Here is a 12,165-nt window from a genome sequence, read left to right on the forward strand (position 1 = left end):
TCACACACTCACATAAGGAAACACAGACTTGTATACATATATATATCCACTCTACACAAATATCACACACACACTGTGTAAGAGAGAGAAAGAGAGAGAGAGCTTTTTTTGCATACTCCTGAATTCAAAAACTACATCCTCTATCTCTCTCCAACTTCCAGTCAGTTATCTTTAAGCCATATAACAATACGTGCTTTTATCTGGATTATCTGCTCTTTTTTCTTTCTACTCCTATGTTTCTATTTAAATCTTTCAGAGAGTCAATCTAATATATTTATTGTGTACATACTAATGGCTTTTGTTGTTTTTTCTTCTTGGATTTGTATATACATATACCTGTGTATGCATGCATGTGTGCATGTATATTTGCATACACATGCATGCATGTGTGTAGGCGCTGTCCCTGACTGTCGTTAAGAAGCTTACTTCCCAACCATGTGGTTTTGGAATCTGTCCCATGGCACAGTACTTTGGTCTAGCGTTTTCTAGTACGTGGGCCAACTAAAGCCCCGGGTGAATTTGGTAGAGGGAAACTGAAAGGAACTTGTTTTGTGTGTGTGTGTGTGTGTGTGTGTGTGTGTGTGTGTGTGTGTGTGTGTGTGTGAACCGCTTCTGTTTTTAATTATTTAAATTCTTCCTTTGAGGAAGGATTTGGTTTCTAACAAAGATGCAAAGCTCCATCATTGGAATCTAGTTAATGAAAACAATGTCACATTTTAAACATGCATATCTTTACTGTTCCACTTACAGAGTGTATTTGTAATGTGTAAGTTGGTTAATTTCTTTTTCTGAAAAATCCAAGCTTATCCAGACTGTCATTTAGGCATTTATTCACAAAGCCAAATGCATCAATTATTATTGGTATAAATGTAAATTTGTAATTTGGGTATAGAAACTGAAGGTCTTGAAGCAGTTGTCCATAATTATCTTCTTTCTTTTTGATTTTCAAAGAGATATATGCATCAGTAGGACAGTTGACCACTAAGACATACTTTTTCTTTTATGTCCAATACGATATCTGACCTATTAGACTTACACTTGACAGATATTTTGATAGGAGTGTTCCAACAGTATTCCATGTGTTGATATTTGTGTATGTTTTCAACATTGTGGTTCTTTATATTTATTCCAGGACTGTATTTCTTCTGGATAGCATTGTATATTGTTTTTGCAATGTGTCGCATAGAGAGGTAATACTTTGATGACACTTTTGAGCAGCAGCTAATCACAGATGTGATGTTTTCCACAGAAATATGATATTATCCACATGTTTGGTTGCATCTTGAAACTCCAAGGGCTTCACTGTCTCTTTTGTGTATTAGGTATTTAGTAACAATCTCCAGTTCTTGGATTGCAAATGCATAGCTTTAGAGGTGTGATGTGGCAGTCATGAGTCTAAGAGAGGTACCTCTCATGTCAAGGTTACTGTCTTCCTCAAGTCTTAAGGAGACATACCCATGCATGGTCTTTTTTAGGTATGCTAAGTGTTTCTCCTCTGTATCTTCTTCCAGGTATGTTAGTCCGGCTGTTTTAGGGTTGTATGGGAGGTCATCAGGAAGACAGTGTTTTCTGAGGCGCTCGCTGCAGACAATAGAATATTATTTTTTTCACTTTTTGGCACTAAATAAATGTAAGCAAGTACTATCTGAAAGTGACAATATGACATTTGAAGGCTGTCTGTACTGCTCTCAAGCCTCTAACTCTTTTATCTCTTCTTAGGTAGAGCCTGTCAATATCACTATTTCTGTGAAGATTTCCAGTTGATATCAGTATCTTGCGGTTTTTAAGGTCTATGGAGTAGATGTCTATCAATCTGTCTGTCTAGCCAGCCAGTCAACCACCTGCCTATCTATCTATCTATGCATGTTTGTGTTTATACTCTTGACTTGGCATCATGTGTTGATTGTAAATGAGCATCAGTGTAGTTCATTTCGAGTTGTCTGAGAAAAACACATCAGCAAAGACACAAGTAAACTGTTTAATCCATGGCAAGCGGTTAAAAATGTTCTCAGGTATGGCACGCATTAGTTCTTCACTGATGAGAAAAACTTTGATCAATACCAAAAGTCTACCAGAAGAAATGTCAGTCAGATGGTTATGCGCAAATCCTTCTGATATCCTTAGAGTGATGCATACTAAGACTTTAGCAACTGTGATGATTGTTTTAGGAGTGGCTAGTTACGAAAGTCATGTCGTGACACCTCACATCTCTGCATAGAGTCTTAGGACTAATGCTACTGCATACATTGAGATGCTGGAGATAGTTGTTAAACTCTGGATAAAGTACATAGTGGAAGACCATACATGTTTCAGCATCTTCTCACAAAGTCCATTTAACCCCAGAATGGATGTTAGACAATTTTGCATGCTACTAATCATTCGGAATTATTTCTCATAGCTCATTTTTGTTTAAATTATACACATTACGTAGGTCATAAATGTGTTTGACTCTTTTTTATATAATTCCAAGTCCCTTGATTACTGGAGAAAGGTTGGACAATTGTCCAATGTATAGAACCAGAAATACGTATGTATGACTTATGGAGTCAGAAACACGTGTGTATGTCCTCTTATTTCCAGAGAATCAACTAGTCCATTTCTTTGATGTGATTATGTGGTAAGAAGCTTGCTTCTAAACCACATGGTTCTGGGTTCAGTCCCAATGCCTGGCACCTTGGCAAGGGCCATCGCATGACTTTTAGAAGCCCCATGCAACTTTTTGTTTAAGGCCTCATCTCTTCAATCATCATCATCGTTTAACGTCCGCTTTCCATGCTAGCATGGGTTGGACGATTTGACTGAGGACTGGTGAAACCGGATGGCAACACCAGGCTCCAATCTAATTTGGCAGAGTTTCTACAGCTGGATGCCCTTCGTAACGCCAACCACTCAGAGAGTGTAGTGGGTGCTTTTACATGTCACCCGCACGAAGGCCAGTCAGGCGGTACTGGCAACGGCTATGCTCGAAATGGTGTCTTTTATGTGCCACCCGCACAAGAGCCAGTCCAGCGGCACTGGCAACGATCTCGCTCGAAAATCCTACGAAGGCCAGTCAGGCGGTACTGGCAACGGCCACGCTCAAAATGGTGCATTTTCACGAACCTTTTATTCATAGCTATATTTTACTTTATTCTACCTGACATTCAATATTTAATGTTATCCTAAAGAACATCTTTATAAGTACAAGTTAAATTTATTTGGGGCTGGAACTATCGTATTATTTCATATTTAGGAAGGCCAATATTTAATAGGGTTGAATATCCATTCAATGTGCTCACAAATATCAGAAGACAAGCATTTCAAAATAACAACTGCGAAGTATAGTTGTCTCAGCTTTTGTATGCGATGAAGTTTATTCAAGAAAATTAAAATACAAAAAATTTTCAGTCCCCCCCACCCAAGCAAACTATTTCAAATTATATATTTTTGAAAACTTACCGTGAATGTTTTCAAAGATTTGATAACAGTTGAAAAAGCCTATTTTTATTCTATATTTCACTGTTAGCTGTTGCAATATTTCGATTGGATAGATAATACTACAATCCAAACTGTAAAGTCAAAATACCAAAGATGCAAAATATGAAGAAATTCTTACTTTTCTCTGAAATCACAAATTCAAGGGAAAATAATACCTTACAAAATAAAATACCTCGATCACAAACTAGTTACAATTGAAGAATTGATATGTTTGGTGACAATAAGCAAACAATATCGGTATCCCTATATATGTACATCGATAGATACACGTGTGTATGTGTGTTTTTGGTACAGAAAGAATTTCGTCTCCAGTTTTTATTGCCTTACGAGGTCAAAAGCCACGGTTCTAGATACAAAGTGACCGGCTTTTCAACAACGTCAAACAACGCCACACAAACACAGGGAAAGAGAGAGAAATGAAGAGAGAAAGAGGGAGAAACAGAGAGACTAAGAGATGTGTGTATGTTTGGTACACGTCTATCTATCTATCCATCTCTCTGTCTCTGAGCTGGCCAAAGCCATGTGAATGGACTTGATAGACCGAAACAGATAAAAGCCAGTCGTATATATGTGTGTGTATGCCTGGGTGTGTATGTATAAGTATACAGACCCACCTTTCATCACCATTGCTTCTTTTTGTCTTTTCTGTTGAAGTTGTTTTTATTTTCATTGTTTTGGATTTCTTTCTTTTTCCTTTATCTCCCAAGGGGATTCGTTGACAAGCTTTTTCCATTCACTTTTTTCGTTTCTTTTAAATTTATTTACGGCACACCTTCATATTTTATTCCTCGTCTGGTTTGAAATTTTCAGTTAACATTTTAATCAAAGGAAATAGATGGCTTATCTATGTACTTTGAACTTAAGATGGGGCCCCTCAAATGCGGAGGCCTCTGCGACGGTACGGGTTGCAGGGGCTTAGCGACGGCCCTGCACTTTGGGCAGGTGTCTTTTACTATATAGCCTTGGGCCTTGTAAGTGGATTTGGTAGATGAAAACTGGGGTGAATTAAAATTTTGAAATGAGGATTTTTATTTTTGAGATTAGGAATGTCGAAAAGGTGGGTTTCTGTAGAAAAAATAACCGAAAAGGGTTATTTATATGGGTCCTTTATCTCCGCACCCGTATAAATAAATAAATATATATATAATTATATATAAAGGGCATTAACTGTGTATTAATGCCTCACGCTATCGAGGGACTAAATAAATCAAAACTACCAAAAATAAGCAACATATTTACCAAAAGCGAGGGAATGCAGCTTTACCGAAAGCGAGGGAATGCAGCTTTGAAAAGCTGCATTCCCTCGCTTTTGGTAAATATGTTGCTTATTTTTGGTAGTTTTGATTTATTTAGTCCACAGTTAATGCCCTTTATATATAATTAAATATATCTATGAAGAAACGATGAATTTTTTCATAACGAAATTTTTCGTTATTTTTTTCATTATGAGGTTTTTTCACGCTGACTACTTGTTCTTATGAAGAATTTATCCTATATTATATTATAAATATATATATATATATATATATATATATATATATATATATATATATATACACACGATATTATTATTAATAAATAATAAGTGGCTAGCAGAAATAAAAATAACCATAAAGGTAAAATTATTGGTAAATTTTTATCTTAACAAGCACACGATTTTCTCTAAGAAAAAAAAAAACCCCCCGATTTTTTGCGTGGAATCAAGTACCCTAACCTCCTAATATACTGCAAATCCCTTATTTTGGTTCGGAAGAAAGGAGGGGGGTGGCGAAGCAGCCCCCCACCCCAGCCGGTAATCATTGGAAATATTTTGTTGAATGAATTCCTGTGACCTAATATGCTACAAAACCCTTTTTGGGGTCCGAAAAACGGGGTGGGGTGAGGTGGAAGCCGCGGAAATTTCACCCCCACCCCTATTGATCTTTTCACCCGCACGATTTTCACTAAGGAAAAAAAATAATAAAATTCGCGCCGGCTTAATTTTTGTGTGTGGGCAGGAGGGGGGAATTATGGGAAGAAAGATGAACAATTTAAAATAAACTAATTGTTGTGTGAGAAAGTATATATATTCTGATGATAAAATATAACATCTTTCAAAAACATCCTAAATTTATAATCTATATCTTGTGTTTAAGGGAAAAAAAAAACATTTTACAGAAATAAATCTTCTAGAGTGTGAATTACATGGTTCGTTATGAAATATAACCCCCTTGCCCCAACCTTTCTGAGCCAAAATAAAGGGATTTGCAGCATATTAGGAGGTCTGGGTACTTGATTCCACGCAAAAAATCCGAGTTTTTTTCTTTCTTAGTGAAAATCGTGCGGGTGTTAATATAAAAATTTACCAAATTATTAATTTAATGTATAATTAAGGGTACCAGATAGTTCCAGTATTGTTAGAAATAAGAGTCAAAACGGTTTGAGTTAGGGTTAGGTTTACCCTGTGGATCTATATAAAAACCGGGGGGGGGGGGGGGGTGTGATCGAAATTTTGAAATTGAGATTTTTGAAAAATTTTTTCCAGAATCGGATTCTCCATGGTCTGAAACATAGGATTCCGTAAAAAAAAACAAAATTTAAAAGGGGGGGGTATACCCAGATTACATATACTCCATCTCCACCCTTATTTCTAGCAATACTGGTACTATTTGATACCCTTAATTATAAATGTATGTATATATTTGTGTGTGTGTGTGTTTGCCCCACCACCATCGCTTGACAACTGATGTCGGTATGTTTACGTCCCTGTAACTAAACAGTTCGGTAACAGAGACCGATAAAATAAGTACTAGGCTTACAAAGAATAAGTTCTGGAGGCGATTTCTTCGACTAAAAAACCCTTTAAGGCGGTGCTCCAGCATGACTGCAGTCAGATGACTGGAATAAAGTAAAAGAGTAAAAGAGCATGTCAACTTTCTAGAATTCTTGTATCTGGAGATTATCTCCCTTGCTCAAGTGGAGCTGGTTTTAATTGCCATTTAGTAATTATAATTCATCTTGTAAATTTGGAGATAATTTTAATAAATCAAGAATTTATGTTCTATGGCTTTTTTTTTTATACATTTGTAACAGTCCACGTTGTAAAAATACGTGCCACTGCCCGCTCTTAGTACACCCGCCCTTTGAGGAGTTTTATTTTTCATCATACAGGGTGTCCAAAACCACTAACTTCATGAAGTAACCTCAATGCAGTAGGATGTAACTGGATTAATGAGTACCCGTAGCGCTCTTGAGCGACATCACCTACTCCAACATTCACACGCTCGCGGACATACACATGCTTCAATTCAGAAATAAGAAAAAGTTCTCGATACTGAAGAATAACATTTTTTTTATTATATACTGAGACTACATTCCATAACTACTCCGAGTTTCGCTACCCTTTGCTGCTGCAAGAAAAGAAGAGAAGCAGAGAGAGAGAGTGCGTGTGCGCACTTTCATAAATATTACCTCCCTTGGTCAAAGTTTTCTTATGTAGCGAAGAAAAAATAAACAGTTACTTCCAGGAAGAAAAATTGGAAATGCAGTAAACAATATACCAATTCGTACTTCCCTTTTCACTTCTTTCTAGAAATCTGAGAACTAGTGCCTATAACAGGTAGTCGACGTAAAGAAATGACCTTATCTCCCCTTGTGTTGGACGATTCCAAAGCTAACTGAATCGTCCAAGTGTTGGCTGTTGCGCACCAACATTTAACACCAGAGAGGAGAGGCCCAAACCAGTCATTACTATTTAATGTATATATAAACGATGTTTTTGGTAAGTATTTCGATTTTCTTAATAAATAAGTAAAGTCTCTTTTTAACAGAAGCTCTAATCTTTATCGAGTCTATCACCTCAGTAAGTCAATTAACTTGAACTATTTAATTCATACATCAGTGACAAATATAAGCTTCTTTTCCAGCATGGTTAATTTCTATAATATCACTTCATTTTTTTCGTCTGGTGTATTAAAAAGGTTTTCTCCGTTCAATTTCACAATAATCTTTAAAAAAAAAACGATAATGTATAATTTTGTTATTCGATTTTCATAATTTGCTGTTTCATGTAGTTTTTTCCTTTTTTATTTATTCACATATCTTTCCTCGCTCGCACACACATACACACTTGTTTGACACCTACATTTATTTGATAATAAATATATTATGTAAATATATTTCTGTAGTGACAATACATATACACGTGTAACGCATTTTTACTAAAATGTAGTGCGTATATTCATTTTTCGCTATATTCATTAATAAATATATGTGGATGTGTGTATAACAATGCTTCCTAGATCTTGTGCCAATCCTCCTGTTATTAGTCTTTTGTTGAAATAGTATTATAAGGCATTTCTAAGTGATATTCATATCTCATCTTTATAATGAAACAGTTTTCATTTTTACCAACGCAGTCCTTAGTTTCCGTATTATCTCCCACCACTCTTAAATAATAAAACTTATTGAACGTAACGTAATATTTTGTTAGATAACAATAATAGTGTTACTAAGGAACGTTTTTAAGGACAGGCATTAATCAACTGTGTAACACTAATAATGTTATAAATGAGATAAGTAGAATTTTTTTCTTTTAAAGTTTCCGTTAGGTGAAGTAGTCATTTATTTTAGGGACCAATTCCACGTGACACCGGTATCTTTGAAGGCGCCTCGTGACATCAGTTGAAGACCCCCAGAAACCGAATTGCGATACCCTAAGACAGTTATCTCCCTTAGTACAAGCTTCTATCCCTTCGTCTTGCGCGTTAACAGGTGGTAAACATCTAACCATATAGAAAGCAGTCTTTACATAAGTTTGTATCATATATATATATATATATATATATGAGAGAGAGAAAGCTGTCTACATTGTTTGTATTATAGTGTTCAAGAAGGAACCGGGAAGAATTCTCTATAAGGAAGCGGAGTGTATATATTTCAATTGATAAAATAATTTACAAGTGATTCATTCAATGCGTCAGTATTTTCTCGAAAAGGACCCGTTGAAAAGAAAATTCTCAACTGTTGACGCATTTGAACAATTGTAACGGGTGTATTCGTGTGTGTAAACATCCAAAACGCTTTTAATACTTAACTTAGATTCTACATAAAGGGTCACTATTTCAGTGTAACATTTAATATGCTCCTTGACAGGTTCCAGTAACTATGGTACTGGCTATGATGTAGTATTGCCATGAAATTAGTTAAAGTCAGTGAATTACAATTGGAATATATTCACATTTTCCCCACCCGCACTTCTGAACTCTTTTCCCTTTCCCATGCTGTATAGGACTTCCAAAGACAACTTGTACCAAAACCCTGTCTTATTTTGCTTGTAAGGTTCATCATCAGTTTTAACCTTACCTATCCATGCTTGCATGGGAAAGACCAAATTTTATCATGGTATATTTTCTACGGCCCAGCATCCTTCGGTCCCCAACCCTCACCTGCTCCTAGAAAGTAAAATGTCGTTTGGGCTGGATATATTTTCACAAGAAACTGAAAACGAATGACATGTATGATGGTGATATTTGCTTACAACTATCACCTGATGTAAAGACATGGACACACACAAACAAATCCACTCACAAGACTTTGCTCAGTCCAAGACTATAGTAGAAGAAACTTGTCCCAGGTGTTGCGCTGTGGGACTGAGCCTGAAACCATGTGGTTGAGAAGCATACTTCTTCATTCATTCAGTGATTGTTGTTTCATTATGACTTGCATCTACTTTTTCTTTTCCGAATGTAATTTTCTCTCTCTGTCTCATGTAATTTTATATATTGGACCCCCCCCCCCCGAAGATCCTATGTTGTTTTCGCACATAATGATCTCAAGTGTTGCACCAACTGTCAAAGTGACAGTTCTGCCATCCTCTAATGGTCATTCAAATTGGTAGAAACAGCAGCTAAATCTCCCTCAACCCTCACTTTCCTTCCAGTTTTAAAAAGGACACAGGCGGAATTCCGGTTTAAGCATCCCTTATGACCTCTCATAACTTTTGAATTTTCAGAAAACTTTTGCGAATTTGTGTTCTACGCACGAATTCATACGATCATTTTAAACCCCTTCCCTCCATAAACCCTAAAAGTTTCCACTTTTTGGAATTTTTTAGATCAGTACAAAATGCAGACAGTCTGAATTTTTTGTTTAAATCCCAGCAATGGACCATTTAGGTTTGTCATCTTTCCATTAATTGTGTTTATGGGGAGAAAAATATTGAAAAACATGCGTCAGATTGACAAAGAAACGAGCAAGGTATCGGATGGTTGTTATATATGCTAAAAATAACAGTTAAATCGCACAAAAAATGATTTTTTCATAATCGTATGAATTCTCATGTATAGAAAACTAATTTGCAAAACTTTTCTCAAAATTCTCAAAAATAAAAAAGTTATGAGGTGTTAGTTGGGGTACTTAAACCAGAATTCTACCTGGATACCTTGTATAATATATTCCAACCTGAAAAAAAAAAAAACCTGTTGATAGTGGAAGGGCAATAGGGAATACATTAGATAATGTAGTCCTAGATACACTATACCTGAAAGAAAAGTCATTGCTTGAGTGCTGTTGATTATAAGCCTGTTGGGAATAAATAGTAATAAATAGAAGTTTTTAACCATATTTGGTTTTCCTTTTTTTTTTCTCTTGCATTTTCATTTGTTAATAAAGCAAGATTGAGTCCATGTTTTAAATTTTGGAATTGTATCTTTTCTTAGTTTTCATCTTGTAATTGTGCATAATGTTAGCAATTGGTAAATCTGGAGACAATAATCAGAAGAGATTTGGAATGAATTTTCTATCGTAAGATTTTTTGACATGTGTGTGTGTGTGTGTGTGTGTGTGTGTGTACATACATGTATGCACACACACACACACACACACACACATATTAGAAATCATGAAGGCATTTCAATATTTCATAACTCCTTTATTTTTTTTTCTAAATTTACAAGACCATTACGTCATATTCAGTATATATTGGAAATAAATGTATTCTTGGTGTGAAAAAACACATCTTAAAACTATAAAAAAAAAACAAAGATTTATTGAAATTTCAGACCTCTTTGTGACTTTTGACCCACCAAATATTCACCCCTTCATCTCTGGCCATCTTTCAGATTTCTCCTACATACTTGTGACTTCCACTCACCGATACCCTCTGTTCTTTTTGTTCCCGCTCACATCTACTTGCCTTGTATCTTGTGGATCCATTCTGACACCTCAGTATTCAGCTCTCTTTCCAGCTCCAGTTTTGTCACTTCCATCCTTAATGTGTCAATGTAGCTCCTCTACAGCAAGAAACTTTTTCTGTTTTGGCCCCTTCTCTCATACTTTTAACCTTTCATTGATTAGCTTTAAATCATCCTTTGCGCAATATCATTGAATTAATATATATTTATAGTGCATATGTAATTGACCTATATAAGTACTTTCAGTGGGGAAAACACCTACTTTTGAATATTTTCACTTTCATGAAGTCCTAAAGATGAAGTAGCTGGAGCTGTTTCTCCTATTAAAAAAAATCAGACATTACAAATAGTAATAAGAAAAAATGCAAAAAGACAATACAATTGTATGAAAGTCATCCAAATAGAAATGAAAATTGTTTCTATATATATATCTTTGCTCTGTTTTAAAGAAAACAAGGCAAATTATAATGGAGTGATTTCTTTTTCTTTCTCTTTCAATTTATATTATATGCCTGAGTCATTGAGGGTAATTGTGTTGACAATCATAAATTCTCTCTATTTTGTGAATGACTGTTAAATCACTTTTCTATGATGAAACTTTGGGGTTTCCAAGAACCAGAGAGAAAGAAGAAACTATCATATTTTTGTCTTTTTGCGTATTTTCTTATCATCATTGTCGTCGTTTAACGCCCGCTTTCCATGCTAGCATAGGTTGGACGATTTGACTGAGGACTGGTGAGCCAGATGGCTACACCAGGCTCCAATTTGATTTGGCAGAGTTTCTACAGCTGGATACCCTTCCTAACGCCAACCACTCTGAGAGTGTAGTTGGTGCTTTTACATGCCACTGGCATGAAGGCCAGTCAGGCAGTACTGGCAATGGCCACGCTCAAAATGGTGTACTTTACGTGCCACCTGCCCAGGAGCCAGTCCAGCGGCACTGGCAACGATCTCGCTCGAAAATGACTGATTTTTTTTTTAATAGCAGCAGCTCCTGCTATTTAATCTTTATGACCTCATGCAAGTGAAAGTATTCAAAGTAGGTGTTTTCCCCACAGGTCAATTACATATATGCACTATAAATATACATGAATTCAATGATATTGTGCAAAGGTTTATTTTCTAAAGCGCTTGTTCATATTAGCAGGGTTGACGTGCAGGTTTATTGTGACCTGTGGTTGTTCTATATATAGTAATGGTGTCATGGATTGTATACATGGGGATTATTTTGCGTTGAGTTTTTGATTTATAAAAAAAATTTATATAAGATTGCTTTTATGTAGAAGGATAATAAATTATAAGGGCTCATTCATACTTAGTTAAAACAGTTAATTAGGGAAATTGATTCAAATTTCTCTCTTGCCCTCTCTCTCTTTGTGTAACGATGATGATATAAAGCATTGTAGCTTTTGTTCAAATTATGCTACATATGTATTTCGTTTATACATAATAATGTTGTGTATTGTGGGGGGAAAAAAATAGTTCACAACAACAGTTTCTTGTTAGAAACTCTTGG

The 12,165-nt window shown here is 35.7% G+C and overlaps 1 protein-coding gene across 4 annotated transcripts in view; it reads left to right on the plus strand.

Moving 5' to 3' along the window:
* The first annotated feature begins 6,975 nt into the window (after positions 1-6,975).
* The window catches only part of LOC128246987 (tudor domain-containing protein 15-like), a 53,566-nt gene continuing 48,376 nt past the window's right edge, over positions 6,976-12,165 (plus strand). For 2 of the 4 annotated variants that reach the window (XM_052970222.2, XM_052970223.2), the window contains exon 1: positions 6,976-7,318. The gene's annotated coding sequence lies outside the window, so the exon portion shown is untranslated. The remainder of the gene's footprint in view (positions 7,319-12,165) is intronic. The other 2 variants (XM_089356750.1, XM_089356751.1) reach the window with 1 other exon arrangement.

Source organism: Octopus bimaculoides, chromosome 8 (assembly GCF_046866305.1).
Source record: "Octopus bimaculoides isolate indiv1 chromosome 8, ASM4686630v1, whole genome shotgun sequence".
Taxonomy (NCBI): domain Eukaryota; kingdom Metazoa; phylum Mollusca; class Cephalopoda; order Octopoda; family Octopodidae; genus Octopus; species Octopus bimaculoides.